The sequence below is a fragment of the Nyctereutes procyonoides genome, unplaced genomic scaffold, assembly GCF_905146905.1.
Source record: "Nyctereutes procyonoides isolate TBG_1078 unplaced genomic scaffold, NYPRO_anot_genome, whole genome shotgun sequence".
Classification (NCBI taxonomy): Eukaryota; Metazoa; Chordata; class Mammalia; order Carnivora; family Canidae; genus Nyctereutes; species Nyctereutes procyonoides.
Genome location: NW_026575044.1, coordinates 40,293,704 through 40,315,512, shown reverse-complemented (window position 1 = coordinate 40,315,512; position 21,809 = coordinate 40,293,704). Strand labels below are relative to the sequence as shown.

Genomic DNA, 21,809 nt, shown 5'->3' with positions numbered 1-21,809 from the left:
GGGAAGTGATCTTGATCTACTGTCCCCGCTATGCTCAGTCATTGGCTGCGAGCAGACCCAAGACAGGGTGGCCTCAGCAGGAACACTTGGAGATCCCGAAAGTGCAGTGGCTGGGGGTGGGATGGGTCATAGTTGATTCTGTATGGAGGGGAGATCTGAGTGGCGCACCTGCATTTGCATAGTGGCACCTGCATAGTGGTTTTACCCACATTCTAGAAAAACATCCCAATATGGGAACCCCTATGTGAGTTTACTGAGGAAGCTTTATTATAGTAGTTCTACATGGCACTGCAGGTCGCCTTCAAGACAAGCTCTGTTGTATTTGTTTCTCTGTTTAGACTGTAAACAACAATAAGAAGAACATATTTTTCCTCAACCCAGCCTCAGAGAAAATCTCTCACACCAGAGTTATTTTTTAACTCACAGTGTTTTTTTTCTGATTAGTTTAGAAATGTATATTTTTGGATGTAGATGTCTGCTATAACACTCCATCCTCAAAAGATAATCATGGTTTTCAAAAAGGTATATGTTCTACATTTTTTAAGAAACTGTTAATACAGTTGGCACTTGAAAAACCTTTGGTTTACACTTCATGGGTCCACTTGCACACAGATTTTTTTTTCAAGATTTTATTTGTTTATTCATGAGACACACACACAGAGAGGCAGAGACACAGGCAGAGGGAGAAGCAGGCTCCATTGAAGGAGCCTTATGTGGGACTCGATCCTAGGACCCTGGGATCATGCCCTGAGTCAAAGCCAAATGTTCAACTGCTAAGCCATCCAGATGTCCCTACACACGGATTTTTTATAGTATAGTACTATAAATGTATTTTCTCTTCCTTGTGATTTTTTTTAACATTTTCTTTCTTTTCTCTAGCTTCCTTTATTGTGAGAATACAGTATATAGTATGTATTATACAAAATAGGTGTTAATTGACTTTATGTTCTCACTAAGGCTTCTGGTCAAGAGTAGGCTATAGTAGTTCAGTTTTTGTGGAGTCAAAAATTATATGCAGATTTTTTATTGTGTGGCAGGTCAGTGCCCCTAACTCTGCACTGTTCACAGGTCAGCTGTATATAGATGTCAGTATTATTTCAATGAAAGATATGAATTCAAGTAAACAATATTTATTCTACTCCCCAGGTGTCATTTCTGTGGGATCAGAAAAATGACCTTGTTTTGTATATCTAGCCACCAGCTCTTTTTATTGTTTGTGCATATGCCACATATACAATAGTTCATCAGTGGAAATTACTTTTTAAAAGAAATCATAGAATTTATTCCTTTGTACACTATAACAAAAGGCACTGCTTTTATTTTCATTAAATTTATGTATAGTACAGTAATTTTTTAAGTCTTCTAAAGTCACCAGAAAAGGCATTTGTACTTGTATAATGGAAGCAGAATTAGTTAAAAAGATTGCTCCCCGGGATCTTGGGTGGCTCAGCGGTTTGGTGCCTGCATTCGGCCCAGGGTATGATCCTGGAGTCCCGGGATCGAGTCCTGCATCGGGCTCCCTGGATGGAGCCTGCTTCCTCTCCCTCTGCCTGTGTCTCAGCCTCTCTCTCTCTCTCTGTGTCTCTCATGAATAAATAAATAAAATCTTAAAAAAAAATAAAAAGATTGCTCCCTGCAAATTTCTATTAATCATTTTCATTTACTTCTAATTTATGCATACTTTTGGCCACTGACAATCTAACTGGCCTCACAGACATCTCATTTTATTCAAAGCCCCTCAGTAGTTGAATACCGTCTTCCCTTTGGATTCTACAGGAATTTGGACAATAACTAAAGTATTTGGTAGAGGGGTGGGGGTTGGGCTCCCTACATATCATGAAAATTAGAGAAGAGAAAAACATTACCTTTCAAGTAAATTTGGTTTTATAAAGAAGAGTCTGCATCTAAGCACTCATTCACCACATACCCATTGAGGGTTTTAGGAAGTCAGTTTGTTTGCACTGTATCTTAAGTCAAGGGTCCTATTTTTATACAAAGTTCCCCAAACCAAGTTATACTACAGCATTGTTTGCCAACACAAAGATCATGAGAGCAGGCCCGTTGTGAGCATTTGTCTGCCAAACAGTCAGTCATGTTTTATCTAGACAACCCCAACCTCCCAGATTCATTTGGGAAACTCTATTGTGTTTATCCCATGATGATGACAAAGTGGTTAAAATAAAGATTAGTACACAAAGTAATATTTTCAAAGGAGACAAAAGGCATTGATCCAGACAGACTTTAGAGAAAGACAGATTTTGTGGCCACATCTTGGGTATTTGAGAGCAGCAGAATTACTGTTTTTCAGTTGTAGTGGTGCTACGTTCCACATTGAACTTTTGAGATACATATTTTCATGCATACTGTTCCCCAAAGTCAGATTTCCATGCCCCCCATTACCATTTACCTTGACTATTGGATTTTTTATTTTTTTATTTTTATTTTATTTTTATTTTTTTTGACTATTGGATTTTTTAAAAAATATTATTTAAATAGGCTCCATGCCCAGTGTGGAGCCCACCATGGGACTTCGACTCATGGCCCTGGGATCAAGACCTGAGCTGATAAGAGTCAGATGCTTAACCAATCGAGCCACCCAGATGCCCCAACTATTGACTATTTTTTAGAAAAGAGTCCTAAAATATTTGATAATTATAAAAAATGGAGGTTGGAGTTTTTCTCCCCATGTGATTATATTATTGATATATTTTACTAGAGGGAAAAAAGTGATCAGTAGCTTTAATAAAATCAGAGATTACAGGGCTGACATTTATAATTGTACCTCTATGTTTATTACATATTAGTTAAAGATCCAGGCACTAGAATCTGCTTCTTTATAATGTTGTCAAGTAGATGTGGAGGGTGAATTTCACAAAATGAAAAGCTGGGGTTATCCCCTCCTACTTTTGACAGTGCTCATAAAGAGCAGTATACCAGACTCTCAGCACAACGAGGTTACACTCTGCTGTTTTTCCTGGAGTCTTTCTATTGTGGATCTGTTTCACTTGGTCTGGCAAAGTCGTCAAATTCTATTCTAGAAGACAGTCTGGGTGGCCTCCATTCAGCACGCCAGGCGAGAACTATGGGTGAATTTCCAGAAGTGGTAGGCTGCTTTACTTTGACTCTATCTCCGTGAGAAATGGCGAAGGTTCATGCTGCCCTAGGGGAAGTTGAGGGGCGATCTGATTGCCCTCTGATGAAGTCAGATCCAACTCAGAGGAGCAAGGTCTGTCCCTGTATAGGAAGGTACAACTGAAACAAGTATCTCTTAGATGGTGCAACCATGGCTGACCCAACTTATGAACAGAAGAAGAGGATTGACTAAAAGATACCATTTTTGTTGGTAAATAAAGGCCATAAGCCAAGGAGAAAGCCTGAATGCATGTGTTATCAGCACAGCAAGAACAGTCTTTCATAAGGAGGGATTCAACATGTTTTAATCTGACTTAAAGGCTATGTTTGGAAATTATTTTAGAAAAGCAGCAGAATATTCCCTTTTTCTTTTTGCACTTTTCATTCGAATTTGTTTACAAAACTTGCTTATATAGATAAGAAGATAAATGTCAGAATAATCTGACACTTCCTCAAAAGATTGGACATAAAGTTTTTGAAATAGATGAACATAAAAAAAAGAAATAGACGAACATGGGGGAAGAAACAAAAAGAGGGAGGCAAACCATTACACAGACTCTTAACTGTGAGAACAGTTAAGAAAAGAGAACAAAGAGAGAGTTGCTGGAAGGGAGGTGGGTAGAGGGATAGGTTAAATGGGTGATGAGCATTAAGGGGGCACTTGTGATGAGCACTGGGTGTTATATGTAAATGATGAATCGTTAAATTCTATTTCTGAAACTACAAAAAAAAAAGATTGGACATAAAGTTTTCATATGATCCAGAAATTCTACTCCTAGATATGAAGTGAAAACATGTCCACATACAACTTGCACACAAATGTGTATAGTAGCATTATTCATAGTAGCCAAAAAGTAGAAACAACTCAAATGTTATCAACTGAAAAATGGATAAATAAAATGTAGCATAATCCATAAAATGGAATATTATTCAGTTATTAAAAGGAAATACTGGCACATGCTTTCCCATAGATGAACTTTGAACATATTATGCTCAACAAAAGAAATCATACACAAAATGATTCTATTTATGTGAACTATCAAAACAGGCAAATCTACAGCAACAGAAAGTAGAGTGGTTGCTAGGGATATGGTTGGGACAGGAGCTGGAGGACTGCTGATGGGTATTTGGTTTCCTTCTAGGGTGATGAAAATGTTCTCAAATTGCTTATTATGATAGTTCAACTCTGAGTATACTAAAAACCCTTGAACACTTGAAATGAGTGAATGTTATAGTATATGAATATATCTCAACAAAGCTGTTCTGTTAAAAAAAAGTTAAATGTCAGTCCATCCCTATCAGAACTTTCACAAATGTGAATAATTGGCATTTGAATGAATAGGAGTTTACATCACAATATAGGCAACATCTGCAAGTTAAAAGGAGCAAGGCTGAGACATGGTAGGATTGACTGGAGAAACTGATGATGTTTATTCCAAGATGTTCTGAAATCCACACTAGTTGGAATCTGCTGATGCATCCTGTGTGCCACTTTGAAAGAACAAGTGCATGTTATTGCACTCTCTGGCACTCATTCTCTGGCATTCTGCTCTCCATAGGAAAATTGTTGGCCTGCTCAGATTTGATTATTCTATGTTCCCCTCAGAGTGCAAACACCATGTGGGAAAAACATTTTCAACTGGAAGAAACAAACTGTGACTGTCGTAAGAAGAGGGCAACGAGTCAGATTTGACCTTTGTCTTAAAGTAATACGTAAAAAACATATCTTAATGAGTAAAAATAGCTTAAATGGACAAAATAAAAACAAAAGATAACAAATAAAGGAAGAAGTATTTTCCTAGATCTAGAGAAGCCCTGTATTTGTTCCCCTCTGTCAGGTCTTGAATATAGCTTGGAGAACTGTAGTTACTGTGGGTATGAAACCCAGTGAGATGATTTCAGGATATTGTTTCTTACAACTCTAAATTTCTTGCTTTAAGGCAATGTGGAAATATCATGTGTCTATCTCGTTTATATAGAGATATATAATTTTTCAAATAAAAGTTTTCACATTGGAGAAAGATTTTTTTTATTTTTCATACCTATATTAATATTTTAACCTTTGTCTACTCTATCTCATCATCTGTTTTCCCCCTACCAAACCAAACCAAACAATGCAAAGAACCAAAAAACCATTGCTCCAGAAAGTTGAGTGTCAGGACTGCAAGCCACTTGTGGGAATATCATGCCTCAAAAATAAATTAATTTCATATCAAGACTACTTCTGATATTTTATGTTTACACTGAAGTGTAAATATGAGCTTATGGTTTCTATCTGCATGGCTTTGTTACAATGTTTTAAATATTTTCTATCTCTTTGTTGAAGTTCTCACTAAGTTCTTCCATTCTTCTCTCCAGCCTGGTAAGCCTCTTGGCAATCATTGCTGTGAAGTCTTTATCAGGCATATTGCTTATTTCTGTTTCATTTAATTCTTTTTTCTGAGGTTTTGTTTTCTTCTTTCTTTTGGAGGATATTCCTCTGCCTCCCCATTTTGCCTAACTTCCTGTGTTTGTATGACTTAGGCAGAATAGCTTCTTCTAGGGATCCCTGGGTGGCGCAGCGGTTTGGTGCCTGCCTTTGGCCCAGGGCGCGATCCTGGAGACCCGGGATCGAATCCCACATCAGGCTCCCGGTGCATAGAGCCTGCTTCTCCCTCTGCCTGTGTCTCTGCCTCTCTCTCTCTCTGTGTGACTATCATAAATTAAAAAAAAAATAATAAAAAAATAGCTACTTCTAAACTTGAAGGAATGGTCCTTTGTATGTTTGTCCTTTGTGAACACTTGTGTGTACTTGGTGAATTTAGTCAGCTGGCTGGGGCTGTGACTGGTGTATCCTGGGGGTTGATAGGACACAGTGTGTTGAGGCTCCCCTGGTGGGATGGCTGGATGTGAAATAAGTGTGGACCTGGACAGTCCTGAGGCTTTTTCTTGGCACAGAGAGTGCTCTGGAAGGACAGCAGAAGCTGAAGTGGGAGCATGGCTTTATGAGCTGTGCTCATGGCATATTGTTTCAATTAAGTCAGCATTTTCACCCGCCACAGCCTTTGCACCAGACCAGTTTTTAGCTATGGAGCCTCGACTTTAGACTGTGGAGAGCACTGTCCTTCCTTCTTTGCCTTCTCTTTCCCCTCGTAATCTAATCCTTATTCTTATACTCCAGGCTCATGCTTCATTTCCATAGGTTCCTCTTGCCCTCACTCGGCACCATTAGGCTAAGGGAACACAGGCACATATTTGGAACCAAAAGTACCTCAGAGTTCAGGGACAGACACACATTTCCATGAAAGCCTGTGGACAGCCACACTTCCAGAGCCAGTTCTTAACCATTTCAATAGAAGGCCCAAGAGGATATTTAAATAAAAGGAGTGGTTTTATTTTACTGACCAAAGACATGAAAGTGAGATACAAGCTAATTGAGTTCCTTCCAGGCTTGACTTGTGGTTTCTTTCCACCATGACAAATTGATGCATCCATTTTTCCAGATTTGGAGATTTTGATCAATAATTTAACTCCAATCTAAAGATACTTAAAGTCAGTTAAATACTAATCAAGTACATATTTTGTTTAGATACTATGGGAAAAATTGGAGAAATATTTGTTCTTGAAGAATTTATGCAGTAGTTGGAAAGAAAATATGCACATACAGAATACCTATTTTTCATATACTCTACATATATATTTCATGTTAACATGGAATATACACTTACAGAAAATTAGTGAATATTCAGGACTGCATATGAGATAGCCTTGGTTTATCAGTAAAGAGAGAGGAATCTCCTGCTAGCAGGTGATGGGACCAAATGAACTCTTGCAGTGACTTCTAGCTTTCCAAGGGAGGCCTCTAGGATTATATGGAGGAGCTAGCCTGAGCTAGCAGTAAAAGTTCTAGGAGTTTGGAAAAAGCAGAAGTCACTCTAGGCCCAGAGTGTTTGGAAAAAGTTACACAAGCAAGATGAGGCTTGAACTCCCATTGGAGAAGCAGGATATGCAAAGAACAAAGGGCAGGAACACACAAAATTTCGCAATTAAGCCTTCCTTATTGAGGGGGACTATGTGCTGGGGCCATACATTGTCATGCAATTTTTACTCAGTCCTGCCAGGCTATTATTTGCCCAAAGTCATGCCAGTCAATTGTCAGAGGCAAGCTTCCTGCCTCTGCTCCTATTTATTCAGTATGCCGGTGACCTGTCCTGAGTAGGACAAGGAGGTTTGTTGCAGATCAGCTTAGAAAATCTGGATGCTGCCACATAGTAGAAGGAATACTGCAGTCTCTTTTAGGAGCATTAGCTCAGTTGCAATGTATAAACTGGATTAAAAGAAGGGAAGATTGAAATCAGGAACACTTGTGAAGTGATCTGTTACTATTACCTAGTTTGAGGTAAACAGGGTGAGGTGACAGTAAGATTTCCAAGTGGAAATAACCACAAAGAGTTGGATCCATCCACTGGGCTCAGGAGAGAAGTCAGGGCTGCAGTTTAAGATTCAGAGGCGCTCTGTGTAGGCATCATAATTGAAGACTTGAATTTATAATCCATCTCTGTAGGAAATGTGGTGATAGAAAATCATTGAACCAGTATGAATAAGGAGGAAAAGAAATGCCAGCCTGCATTTCATACTTGGGGACCTCTTCTTTCCTCTCAGCATCATTTTCTGACTCCTTAAACATATCCAACACTTAAGACTCAATTTAAGCATTATATTTCTCTGCCCCTTTACTGCCTCTTCCCCACCTCCCACAGGTTTGGGTGTCCCCTCTTTGGTCCAGTACTACTCTTTTACTATGGCATTCATTGTATTGAATGGTAATATTTGTTACATTTGCCTTTCTGTAGACTCTGTACAACTTGAGGGGAGAGATTTTTGTCTCCTTTATCTTTATCCCCAATACCTGATACAAAGTAGATGTTCAATAAGTGTTTGTAGATTAACTGTCCTTCCAACCCCCTAATATATTTTCTTGTTCTTACAAATCAAGGAACATCCTTATCCCTAGTTTTCAAACCCATTGATTCAAAAAAATTCCTTTTCTGAATCTGAGAAGATTTTTAAACATCTGGCCAATAATATTAGATCAAGAGATATTATTAGTTTCCCGATAAATTGGGTTTAGCTACATCAAGAAAAATATTCTTATTGGTCCCAAAGTGAATTTTGATTGGTACATACTCATTGCAAAAGGAAAATTTGAAGTTGAAGTAGACTGGACACCACTTTGGTTAGTGTAGGCTTGTGGAAAGTGTCTTCCTATGTCCATTCTCATGGTGCCTTAAACTACAATCTATATACTGTATAGAGGGCAAGGACTGTGTCTGCTTTTTGTTCACCATTATATACTCTCTGTCATATAGTATGATGAATGCTTCCAAATGAACACTGAATGATTAAGTCCATTGTTTCCCAAAGTTTGTTCCTTTAAAATAGTCTCCAAAGGTGATCTTTGAAAAGATGCTCTTCAATCATATCAGTGCAGGAAAATTTGCATAGCTTAGCCTTCTGCAGAGACATACAATGTACGCATAGCGCTTTAATGTATAGCACTCTGCAGCCCCATTGTAGAGCCTGTTTGACGTGATCTTACCTTGTTAACTCCCAGAATCATCCATAATTGTGAGCAGTTTAACCTTTCCAATATTCAGGTATCTGATATGTATGAAGGGGATGATAAAAATCCATGGTATGTAACTCAAAGAAATATTCAAAGAATCCAATGCATTAATGTATTGAAAATGCTTCTATGTAAAATTCTATTTAAATGTAAGGTATTAGTACCATTTCCTAATTATTATTACTGCATGTGCTAGTCTCCAGATAGAAGGGATATGAATTCTATCTCAATAAATGTTGTTAGATAGGTAGGGAGAGAGTGATAAAATTGGAAAATTGGAAAAATGAAAAAACAATCATGCTTCTGGAGAGCATGAGGTTTAGAAAATTTGAGTTGTTGTGGCTATTAGGGTCTGATTCTTCTTTGTGTTCTGGGTGTTCTCTCCCTTGCTAGCCTATTTACCTCTTTCCATTCATTTGCTTATTCATTCATTCATTCATTTATGCAACAAATACTATTAAACACTGAAGATGAGATACCATTTTGGTCTAGGCATACATATGGACAGTGCATATGAAGAAAACAAAAAATCTTTTAAGTTGTTTATGATTTTGAGAAAAAGGCAGACATGGAAACAAGTAATGATAAAATGGTGAAGAATGTGCCATTGTAGAAGTACGTACAAAGAATGTGAGGTGCAGTTAACTTCTCAGAGCAAGGGCACCATCAGAGAAAGGTATAGAAGTTTGAGTTGAGTCTGGAAAAAGTTTCCCAGATAGATGAGGCATGTTAAGGATAGCCAATTCGTATCCAAAATTGTAATTCCTGATTCCTTTATTTATTCTTTCCTGCCAGCTGCTTCTTTAACTTCCCATAATCATGGCCTTGCCCCTGAACCTCAGGTCTGTTCTTTTATTCTTTCTGTGATTATTCAGAGAGATTCAATGAAAGTTTGTAGAAGACGGGTACTTGGTATTTTATGGAATGAAAATTTTTTTATAAATTTATTTTTTTATAAATTTATTTTTTATTGGTGTTCAATTTGCCAAAATACAGAATAACACCCAGTGCTCATCCTGTCAAGTGCCCCCTTCGGTGCCCGTTACCCAGTCACCACCCCCACCTCCCCTTCCACCACCCCTAGTTCGTTTCCCAGAGTTAGGAGTCTCTCATGTTCCGTCTCCCTTTCTGATATTTCCCACTCATTTTTTCTCCTTTCCCCTTTATTCCCTTTCACTATTTTTTATATGGAATGAGAATTTTTGATATACCATTGTATCTCTTCTTTCTTGTAATAAGGTGCAGCCCAACTTGACGTGTAAATTTTTAAAGTATTGAAAGTAAAATGACACATGTTCACTTAAGATTTTAATATGTTCTAAAATAATAAATGGTTGGCAGAAATATTGAGTATAGTAAAATTTAGAATGAATTTTAGCTCCATGATAAAGTACCACTTTATATTTGAGGCTAAGCTATCAACTTAGAAGGAAAGAGTTAGGAAAAGTAAATTATTAATTCATTTGTCAGCCCGGGTTGTAAGAGAATGAGGTTTATGCTGGCACTCTGACTTTACAACATCTGAAATCACTCATGTCTACTTTTTTAGATCCAACAGTATCTCTATGGCCAAATTAATTTCTTTTTTACATTTATTTAAGAACATGGCTTTTACATTACAATCTAGCACATATGTCATCTTACTCTTTTTACAATTTTTTTAAAAGTTAAACTCAAAATATATCCAAGAGTTCAAAGCTGAATTATAATCGACTATATACATGTAACATATGTATGTAGACTATAAATTTCTAAAAAGTATACGTCTTCAGAAATATGTGTGCTCTGGGATGACAGGTCAAAGCCTTAAATTCTACTTTCCTTAATCTATTTTATTAGTTGCCAGAGAAATATTAGAGATTTTTTAACCCAGTTTCAAACAGTCCATTAAATGAATTAATAGATACAAAATAGCTTAGAAAAGTGCCTCGCATCTGGTAGGGGCTCAGTAAATGCAAGCTCTTGTCATTCCTATTATTTCTCCAAAGACTTTTCTTTTAACTCACATGCTGTGACATGAAGTATCACCATCTGGGTTGACTCAAGCCAGTTACCCAAATCAGAATAAGACTTTTAGCCCTGGAGTCATTTCCTGTCCTTTCTAATTGTACATAGGAATATACTAAAGAAAGATAACTCAACTAGCTATCAACTGAGCAAATGATTGCGAGTTCCTCATTCCATGTGTGTGCACATACGCCACCAACGCAATGAAAACCAACTTGAGAGTATGAGACAAAAGAGACTACGGAAATAGACTTTTAAAAAAGTTCAGTTTAAGTGGATAGTCATGGGACAGGTCAAAATGGGCAGGGAAAAGAATTTTAGAGAAATGAAAATGTGGTGCAGGTGGCCACCCTGAAGCTAATTTCACTTGGGTCATCTATGATCTCTTCCAGCTGTGAACATGTGCATGCGGCCCAGTGGCCCAGATGTTCTTTCTCGGTCTTTATGTTGCATAGCCCATAAAATTAAAACAAGATTGGAATTTAATTCTAGGCCTTTCAGAGTCCAGTCATCAATATTTAATGGAGCTGTTCTCTGAAAATATAGAGTCCCAGTAAGGGAGGCCCTGGTTTGGGCTAAGACAGCCTACTATAATTTCTGTAACTTCTCCTCAGTGACTGCTGCGTTCCTTCCTTCACTGCCGCTAACTTTCTCCAACTTTATTCTCCTCAGAAAATTGCTTCTCACCTTAGAAGCTCCTAGGTCATGTAAATACGTGCTTACTTCTAGGTCTGAGCTGGAGATCATTGACAAACACAAAGACTATTCTACTTTTTTTACAGCACAATCAACTAATTGAAGATATTTAATGAGCATATGCTAGATTTTTCAACATTGATGACTCAGTCAGCCATGTGAGGAATACAAATGAAACATGAAGCAAGGAACTTGGCCTCAAGAAACATGCAATCTGGTTGTGGAGGAAAGATGAACACATGTAAGATCATCAAAGAACTATACAAAATTCTTATATAACTGTTTAGAGGAAAACAGCATTCATCCTTGTAATAGCTACCTCTGGTTGTGACTTTTGATTCACATGACTCCTGGATAGGCTGGCAGCAAGGCCTGAAAATCCTAGTTGAGTACAGGGAGATCTATGTATTGTCTATACCAAACTACATTTACAGTGGAGGGCCCCAAATCTAAATTTCTGAAAGCCACCTTTTTTTCACCTGCAAAATAAATCTCTAGCTGAGAAAGATCCTTTTCTCCAGCTAGTCCCCTGGCAGAGCAGGGCCTATTTGACCAATATTTTAATCACTAATAGGCATCTTTCATGCAGTCCAGAAATTTAACCAAGAAGCAATGTTACGACAAAGAGTTGATGGCTAGCTGGAGCTTGTTTTATAGGAATAGTCTGGCTGACATACTATGCACATTAGTCACGGATTCTGACTTAAATTCTCTCCAGAGACAACACAGACACAGGGAAGACCAAAGGGGAAAGGTGAACAGTTATTAAGAATATCTGACTGCCAGAAACACAATCAGAGTCTTTTCTGGACATTTGCTGTCAGTAGAAGATGAGGAGTCTAGATTTCAGTCCAAATTTCTATTGTGTATTATCAGAAACAAGAGTGCAAAGTTCCAGGAAATTCTTTAGTCTGACCCATCAAAATAATAGCCATTATATTTTGACACTTTTTTTGCATTTGAAAAACAAATGAGTGTCTTCAACTTATGTGTAAAAGCTTACTCAGAATAATACAATGTTCAGACTTTAGATACTCGGAAGGATTTTTATCAAGTGGGCAAAATTCTGAATGCTTTGCATACCTCTGGTTATTCAGGAAAAGGTACGTGTAAAAAGAGACTTCAAATATGCAGCCATATATCTATGATTTAACTTCTCATCCTTTCTCTCTTAGAAGTTTAGCTTCATTACATTTAGTGACTGTTAATAGACTGTCCATTATGTGCAAGAGAGTGTGCTGGGTGCTAAAATCTTGAAGAAACTCAGAATTCAACTAGGAGAGTATAAGTGAAGAGAATTATAATATCAGGAATAAGTACTAAATAAACACCAAGAAGCTGCTAGTCAGGATCAGGGAAGTCAGTGACATAACAGGCGAAGAAGAGGGAGCTAACATTCTAAGCAGATGGAGTGAGTGCCGGCCTGGAACAGGGGCCATGTAGGGCACTTCTATGAGTGGTAAATGTTTTGACTCAAGTTGGGATGGCCAGCGTGGGAGATGAAGCAGGAAAAAATGATTGAGACAGGATCAGTGGGGTGCAGTGAAGGTGATGTTTGCATTAAAACCCATCCAAAGGTGTCTGTAAGGAAAAGGTAGCCATTGTGTGACTGCAGAAGAGAGTAAAGTTCAAATATGTGCTCTGGGAAGATAATTTTGATGGCAGCATGAGTAGGGAGGTAATGAGGGAGGAAGTATCTGAGATAAGGATTTGATTTTGACCATCCATTGCATCACACTTGGCAGGAGGTGGTGGCAGCCTGAGCTGATCAGGACAGTGCAAAGACCTATCCTGAGGAAGAGTGGCCAGGAGAGGTCTTGTGGAAGGAGAATGGGCCATACGTGGCTACTCAGACAATATAGAAACATGGGTGATAGAAACATAGACACCAAGCCAGATGTGGTGCAAGGTTGATTATGAAAGCAGGCCAGCTCCCATCATGCAGATTTGTCATAAAAACACCATGTACCATACCACATTTATCTTTCCTGGGTCATTATCAGCCATTATTGGTTTGTATTTTTAAAAATATCTGTGATTTTAAAGACTGTGTATCTTCTTTTATTCTTCTTGCATTTTCAAATGATGCTTTGAACTACTTTTCAGTTATTGGCATATCCTTTCACAGTTTTCATTATCAATGGAAAGCATATATTCTAATAATTCATATTCCTTTTTCTCAGCCAAGAGAATGGCTTAATGATTTATGGACAATATTTTAGTGGTGTCATATTAGTAGTAGTAATGATGATGGCCTCCTATATTGGTGTAATGACTCCCTCTTGGCATGTGAGTTTGATTTCTGTGGTAGATTTTGTAGGGTACTTAACTTTCCTTTCTTCTCTTTCTCTCACAATTGTATTTAGGAGATTATAGGGGAAAGGAGAGAAAATGAGTGGGAAAAATCAGAGAGGGAGACAGAAATGAGAGACTCCTAACTCTGAGAAATAAACAAGGGGTGGTGGAAGGGGAGGTGGGCGGGGGAATGGGGTGACTGGGTGACGGGCACTGAGGGGGACACTTGCCGGGATGAGCACTGGGTGTTATACTATATGTTGGCAAATCGAACTCAAATAAAAAAATACATACAACAAAAAAGATTACAACCTGCCACAGGCTGATCTCTTCTCCAGCCTTTTAATAAACAGGGCAGACCTAGATTCAGGAGGTGACCAGAACAAACCTCTGAAGCCTTCTGTTGTCTTCTGTCCGTGGTGACTCAGAGCTGATTGGCTTCGGGGTTGAGGAATAACTTGATGTCAGGGCCTCAGGCCTCCTAGGGATGCCAGAATCTTGTAAGAATCCAGTTGTTCAGTTACTACAGGAATCTCAGAAAAAACTGGTAGCAGCACTGCAATAACCTTCAGATTATATTAAGTTTCTTGAGCCCATACCAGTCTTGCCTTAAATGAAAGCCCCAAACAACCTTGGTTGGTGTAGGAAACCAAGGGACAGCCTTTCTAAAGTGCTGAATTTTCAAGTGCAAGGAAGTAGGTGCTTTCTTTGGGGAGGTAGCAAAATGGACAGTGAGTATGTGGTCATTTAAATGATATGACTTGGTCCTTTTTTTCCTTATAGGAAAAAAAAAGCAAGTTCAGACTTACATAAATGCTGTAACTTTTTATTTTCAGCCACCTATTGATGTGATTCAGCCTGTTGAGATTTGTCTAAAGGACTATCAGAGGTAAACATTCAATCTAGAAATAACCCAGAGAAGTTACACAGAATTAACATTAAATTTGAGCCTGATCTGAGTACAGTCAGTTCTGCTATCATGCAACATACTGCCTTTCTAAAAACCACTGACCTACGCAAAATCATGTGATAAAAACCACAGGCCAATGGGAAAAGTGAGGTATGGAAAATGGGCACAGCACTCAAAGACTTCACTAACTTATTTAAAAAAAAAAGATTCTACAAAAAGGTTAGCACAGTTTTATATATGTAAAAGAAGCATGTTAAGAAATGTATAAATACAGCAGTAAACATGGCACTTTATATTGAAGTTTGCTTGAAGAGGTAGATACTGGAAGGGTTGTAGCTTGTGAGTTTTTGTGAAAGGGTAGAAGGAAGGTTATCTGATATCAGATGGAAAGTTCTAACACCAGATGTAGACAAGAGTGGCTTACAACACACGGTGAACTGAGGTAGCTGGGAGATGTTTAAAGTTTGTATGCATGTGTGTGTGTGTGCATGTGTGTGCACACACATTTTGTGTATTCTAGAATGGCTCAGTTTTGCTGGATGAAATTTTCTACATTCACTTAGTGTTTGTCACAGAAGGAATTGTATATTAGCAAAGAAGTGAAATTCATGTTATACTCAAATTGTTTTCTAATACATCAAATGGTTTGGAAAGAGGTTGTATTTTCAAAGTAGCAATATAGCAGAACTGACTATAATTTTACCCCTTAACTTCTGTGTAAGGACACTGAGACCCAACCAGGGTAAATGAGATTTTCATAGCCAGATGAGTAGTTGAAACCAGGCTCCCATTTTAGTAGGTATATCCACATACTCTGTTGCTTCTTTTGCCATATTTTATAAACTCTTGCTGTTATTATTTTTATTGCTGTGATTATTTTAGTACTAGTTTTAATATAGATGCCAGCACTTAACACAGTATCTGGAACTGAATAAATATTTGTTAGTAAATGAATGAATAATAATGAAGTTAGTGAATGGACATAATCAAGTCCAGGTTCACTGTGGAAACATTTCCAGACCTGAGTGTAGAGGGACAAATTAGAGAAGATACATGTTTAGAGCTAAGGATGGCAGTACATGTAAACTCTTCAAGGTTTCTTAGATTGGTTTGGATTTTAGTAAAATGATTAAGAGTATAGGCTTGTGACCACCACAGGCAAGTTATTTAACCTCCCTAGATAATACTGGTATCTGCCTCATTGGGTATCTGTAATTGATGGATAAGATCATATATATAAACTCATAGGACAATGCCTGGTATATGGCAGTGGTTCAATAAGTGTTATCAATTACTAACATCACTACTACTGCTACTGGTGCTGCTTTTCTAGCATACCCCCCTGTATGTTGGATGGAACCAAGGACCAGTGAATGTGAGAGAAGCCCTGGTACTTCTCCTGAGCTGTGGTCTGGTTTTCCCAATACTCACTGGAGATCTCTAACCCAGATGTGCGGTAGGATGTCCCACTCAACACATCCAAAGTCAGATTCATTACTTTGCTCCCAGTATGCTCCTCCTCATGAGTTCCTACTTCATTAATTTACCCAAGGTAGACACCTCAGTGGTCCTTTACTCTCTCCTTCCTCCTCCACATTCCATGGGTCATTCATTCATTTAATTATGATTTTATTGAACACCAACTGTGTGTAAGGAACTTTCCAAAGTGCCTCAAGAAATAAACATGAACAAGGCATGATTCTTGTCCTGAAGAATCTTCAGTATATTATGAGATGAGATGCAAAGTATGAGGTGCCTGATCCAAATCCTACATAGTAGGCCAGCCAAGATAAAATGTGTTGACTAGCTCTAAGAGGCCACATGATGCGATCATGGTTCCTAAATGTTGCCAACCACTAGAATACAAAGTGGACAGCCATTTACATGCAAAGATAATGAAAAGTATCATTATGAGATCATTACACATTTTAAAAAATTTGGTCCTTTGGGTTAACAAAACATTTTTGTTTTGTCAGGATAACTAGTTTCATTTTTCATTCTCCATTTTGGATCCAAAGATAGATCCAATCCAAAGATCCTTTGGATTCTTTCATATGACGATGACTATACAGTAAAAGTTTTCCCTCTTTTTTAGAATATTCAATTTTTTAGTTGGATTTGTGTCTGTATGATAATTGTTTTTCATGGTGATATGGAGGTAGGTTGAAACTAGTTTAAAGTTGACTATTTAAAAGTTTTTTTTTTAGGGCAGCCTGGGGGGCTCAGTGGTTTAGTGCCATCTTTAACCCAGGGCATGATCCTGGAAACCCGGGATCGAGTCCCACATCGGGCTCCCTGCATGGGGCCTGCTTCTCCCTCTGCCCCTCCCTCTCTCTCTCTCTCTCTGTCTCTCATGAATAAATAAATTAAATTAATTTTTTTAATTTAAAGTTTTAAATTTAAATTAAAAAATTTAGATTTCTACTTTTAATATACTCACTTGGATTCACAAATTTAGCTTAGTCCATTTATACTCATATTCTTAGCACTTTTGTCTGTACAAATAAAGCCTCTAAGATGTTTCAGATGTAACATAAGTGAGAGGGAACATTGTCTTTCAAATATGCTATAAATAGTATCTTCATTAGTAAATAGGTAGTTAGAAAAGAGCTCTGGACAAGTACAAGTTTTCAAAATAGGGATAGTTAACAAGCAGAGTTATCTAGGTCCAGAGTGTGTAGTTTTCCAAAGGATTTATTTATTGAGCAACTTCTATGTGCCAGGCTGTTCTTCTATGTGCCAGGCTGGTTCTAGGAGCTGGGGATACAGCAGGGAGCAAACCAGAGCCAGCTTGGAGGCAGTTTACATTCTACTGGGAGAGACAGAAAATAAATTAATAGACAATAAACCTGTAATGGCAGATAGTGATAAGTGCTGTGAAATAAAATAAGGGCAGGAAGGGCAGCGGCACTCAAGTTGGAGCTGGAAGCCCATGCTGGGGCTGGAGTTTCCCGGGGATGGGAGCACGGAGCACCCGGCGGAGGACGGCTTCGCCCAGCTCGCCCAGCTCACCGCCAGGGCGGCCGGCAGGTGGGGAAACAGCAGGCTGAATGGTCCTCGTTGGGGGGGTTTGGAGACACGTGGACACGGACCCGACGGAGGCTCAGCCAGCCAAGAGGCCAATTTTCCCACTCCCCACTGGCCATGGATTCCTGGGCGGGAAGGAGGAAAGGAGCAAGATCCCAGGCCCAGCTAATAGACACATGCCATTCAAAGAGAACTGGACGAAGAGAGTTACTCCCATCGTAGAACATTCGAGACTTCAGGTCCGCTTTACCTTGAAATTGAGGAATGTAGAAATCAGGACCTGTAAAGAAATGAAAGATGTCTGTGCTCTGACAGAAGCAGTTAGTCCTGTGTAAGCCTTTCTTCTTGGGTTTCCAGTGGAGGAGGCACTTGCCCTCGTTAGGTGGGATGACCTCTTTCTAGAGTCTCTTGAAATTACAGATGTGAAGCCTGTAAAGGGAGACCACCTGTCCAGGGCAATAGGAAGAATCTCTGGCAAAGGAGAAACAACCAAATTTGCCATAAGAAAATGTGACACAGACACAGATAGTTTTGGCTGATGTGAAAGTTCACAACGTTGGCTCTTTCTAAAACATCAGGATGGCGAGAACTGCCATTTGCAACCTCATCCTGGGAAATCCTCCATCACAGCTTTATGGCAGTATTCGAGCAGTGCTTAGCAGTGCAGCAGATCAGTTCTGATTTCAAATCAAGATGTTTTACCTTGAGACCCTAGAGAAAAAGACATTGCCCTCCCACACATGGTCACAAGAAACCATGTGAAGAACTTTTCAATTTCTTTAAGCCTCCATCGCTTCTTTAGAAGCATCAACAGAAAGTAAAAGTTTGATAGTAATCACATCCAGCAACTTTGAGGATAATTTCCATATCTAAATTTAGTGCTATTATTATACATTAATTCTAGTTTATCACTTTATTTGTTTTTTTATGTAGGCTCCATGCCCAATGTGGGGCTTGAACTCATGACCCTGAGATCAAGAGTTGCATGCTGGCTGAGCCAGCCAGGCACCATCATATCATTTTATTTTATTTTATTTTTAATTTTTATTTATTTATGATAGAGAGAGAGAGAGGCAGAGACACAGGCAGAAGGAGAAGCAGGCTCCATGCACCGGGAGCCTGACGTGGGACTCGATCCTGGGTCTCTAGGATCGCGCCCTGGGCCAAAGGCAGGCGCTAAACCGCTGCGCCACCGAGGGATCCCCCATCATATCATTTTAAATAAAAGATTTGCATCTTTTATAATTCTCTTATTATTCTCCTATCATATAATTCTCTTATCAGGGAGAATTTTTTTGCTTAAACAGTCCTTTATGAGTTTATAAATTTATATATGTATAATTTTTTTATAAATTTGTAATCATTTCTTCTCTATGGAGTGTAGTTAAAAGAATCATCTCACCAAAAAAAAAATGCAGTAAGGATAAGTGAGTAAAGGGTGCTAGATTAGATAGATGGAGTGGTGGGGGAATCTCATAGATTGTAGAGCTTCTTCCAATTTGGTTGTTTATTGAGATTTCATTATTCACATAGGCCTGGATTTAGATTTTCACATAGACATCGACCATCACGCAGTCCTACCTTCCCTTTCATTCTGGTGCAGATTCTTTACTGGCCTGTGTTAGTAAGGTATTGTATAAGAAAATAGCTTGCATTGTTTAGTATCACATTGGCCAAGTATAGAGGTTGTCTGGTGTGGTACACATTGATCTGACAATTGTTTAACTACTTTGAAATCTGTATCCTTATACTATTGGGGAGATAAAATGCTTTCATTAAAAAAACACAAACACACAAAGCAGATGGTCAACTAACAGCATTTTGATGTGAGCAAACTTTTAGTCTCAAATTCTGTGACTTCACAATCTCAGAGGGATTTTCCTTCTTACTGTGAAGGAAAAAAATCACTCCCCACTGCATTTTAAAGAATTAAAATTCACACTTGTGTGTTAAGAATATTCACTTTGGCCTGTTAAAAAAATTATGAATGCCCTCAAAAAGGGGGCTTTTATGACCTTTTACATTTTTAAAGTAAAGCCTTCCATCTGGTTAAGAAATATCTTTTAAAAAATTACTTTACTGTGTTTGTGTTTCCTAGTAAATGTTATATTCATTTCTTAGAAAATTTGCTCAGGGGCGAGTTCATTTTGGCCTGATGTAATTTAATCCAAAGGGAGAAAAATATTAAGTTAATGAAATCTTAATGGAAAGCCATTTATATATAGTTTAGTGTCTTAATTACTATTCTCCCAAATTATATTGGCTTATAATGTTTAAGTCAAGTCTCAAAAAAGACATAGTTTTTAGTTACCTAACTAAATGCAATGCTGATTCATTTGGAGAATAATTAAAGTAATTCCTTTTAAATGAGCTCCTACAGAAATGTATCTATACATATCAGTTGAATATAATTTCTAATCAATCACTTTCTTAGCCATAATAACAGATTACTGAGCCATCATGGCATGTGTTCTGACCATTTGGTTAGTTACCCAATTAGCAGCCTGAAGTAACCAATTAGTTAGCACTATTTTTCACAAAAAGATCTGATTTCTGGGATGCCTGAGTGCTCAGCAGTTGAGTGTCTGCCTTCAGCTCAGGGTATGATCCCAGGGTCCTGGGATTGAGTCCCACATCGGGCTCCCTTTGAGGAGCTTGCTTCTCCCTCTGCCTGTGTCTCTGCCTCTCTTTCTGTGACTCTCATGAATAAATAAATGAAATCTTTAAAAAAAAAAAAGACCTGATTTCTGTATTCTCTGAAAATGGGAGATATCACAGAATCCTATGAAAATCAACTTTTTTTTTTGCTATCATTTAACTTGATCTGGAGAGAGATTAAAAAGTATAGATTTTTATTGCTTAGGTTTCTAAATTTTATTTTTGAAATTCAAGACAAGATTTCTAATAATTCTTTATAGTTTCCTAGTTTAAAGTTTGCAAACTACATATCCAGTGAAGAATTAATATCCAAAATGCACAAGAACCCTATCCAACTCAATAGTAAAAAACCAAACTCAAGTAAAAATATTTTCTTCCATTCCAGAGTTTCTTTTTCATTTTTTGATGATTTCTTTTGCTGTGCAGAAGCTTTTTAGTTTGATGTAGTCCTACTTACTCATATTTGCTTTTCTTGCCTTTGCTTTTGGTGTCAAATCCAATCATTACTAAGACCTCTTCCAGGGGTCTTATGGCTTCAAGTCTTTTTTTTTTTTATGGCTTCAAGTCTTATGTTCTTTAATCCAATTTGAGTTTATTTCTGTATATGGTGTAAGATAAGATTTCAGTTTCATTCTTTTGCATGTGGCCGTCCAGTTTTCCCAAAGCCATTTATTAAAGACACTGTTTTTTCCAATTGTGTATTCTTGGCTCCTTTGTTATATATTCACCATATAATTGTGGGTTTATTTCTAGGCCCTCTTTTCTGTTCCTCTGATCAATGTGGCTGTTTTTATGCCAATACCATACAATTTTGATGACTATGGCTTTATAACATAGTTTAAAATCAAGGAGCTCATGATGCCTCTAGCTTTGTTCTTTCTGAAGATTCCTTTGGCTACTCAGGGTCTTTTGTGGTTCCATACAGATTTTGTATTGCTTGCTCTGTTTCCGTGAAAATGCCTTTGGAACTTTGATGGGGATTGCATTGACTCTGTAACAGATTGCTTTGGGTAGTAGGGACATTTTAACAATATTCTTTCAATCTATGAACACAATATCTTTCTATTTATTTGTGTCATCTTCAGTTTTTCATTAATGTCTTACAGTTTTCAGTGTACAGGTCTTTTACCTCCTTGGTTAGATTTATTTCTGGGTTGTTTTATTCTTTGTGATACAGTTTTTTGTTTTGTTTTGTTTTTTTGTTTTGTTTTGTGATGCAGTTTTAAGTGGGATTGTTTTCTTAATTTTTTTCTGATAATTAATTGTTAATGCATAGAATTGCAACTGATTTTTGTATATTGATTTTGTATCCTGCAACTACTACATTTATTGATTAGTTCTAACCATTTTTTTGGTGTAGTCTTTAGGGTTTTCTATATATGGTATCATTTCATCTGCAAATAGAGACAATTTTACTTCTCTCTTTACAATTTCGATGTGTTTTTAAAGAATTATTTTAGTTTAATTTTTTTCCTTCCA

The 21,809-nt window shown here is 37.8% G+C and overlaps 1 protein-coding gene and 1 pseudogene across 1 annotated transcript in view; both read left to right on the top strand.

Annotated features, from left to right (window-relative positions):
* COLEC12 (collectin subfamily member 12) overlaps window positions 1–21,809 on the top strand; it is a 181,560-nt gene that overhangs the window by 50,779 nt on the left and 108,972 nt on the right. The window lies entirely within an intron of this gene.
* LOC129508992 (RNA-binding protein PNO1-like) lies at window positions 17,696–18,331 on the top strand (annotated as a pseudogene).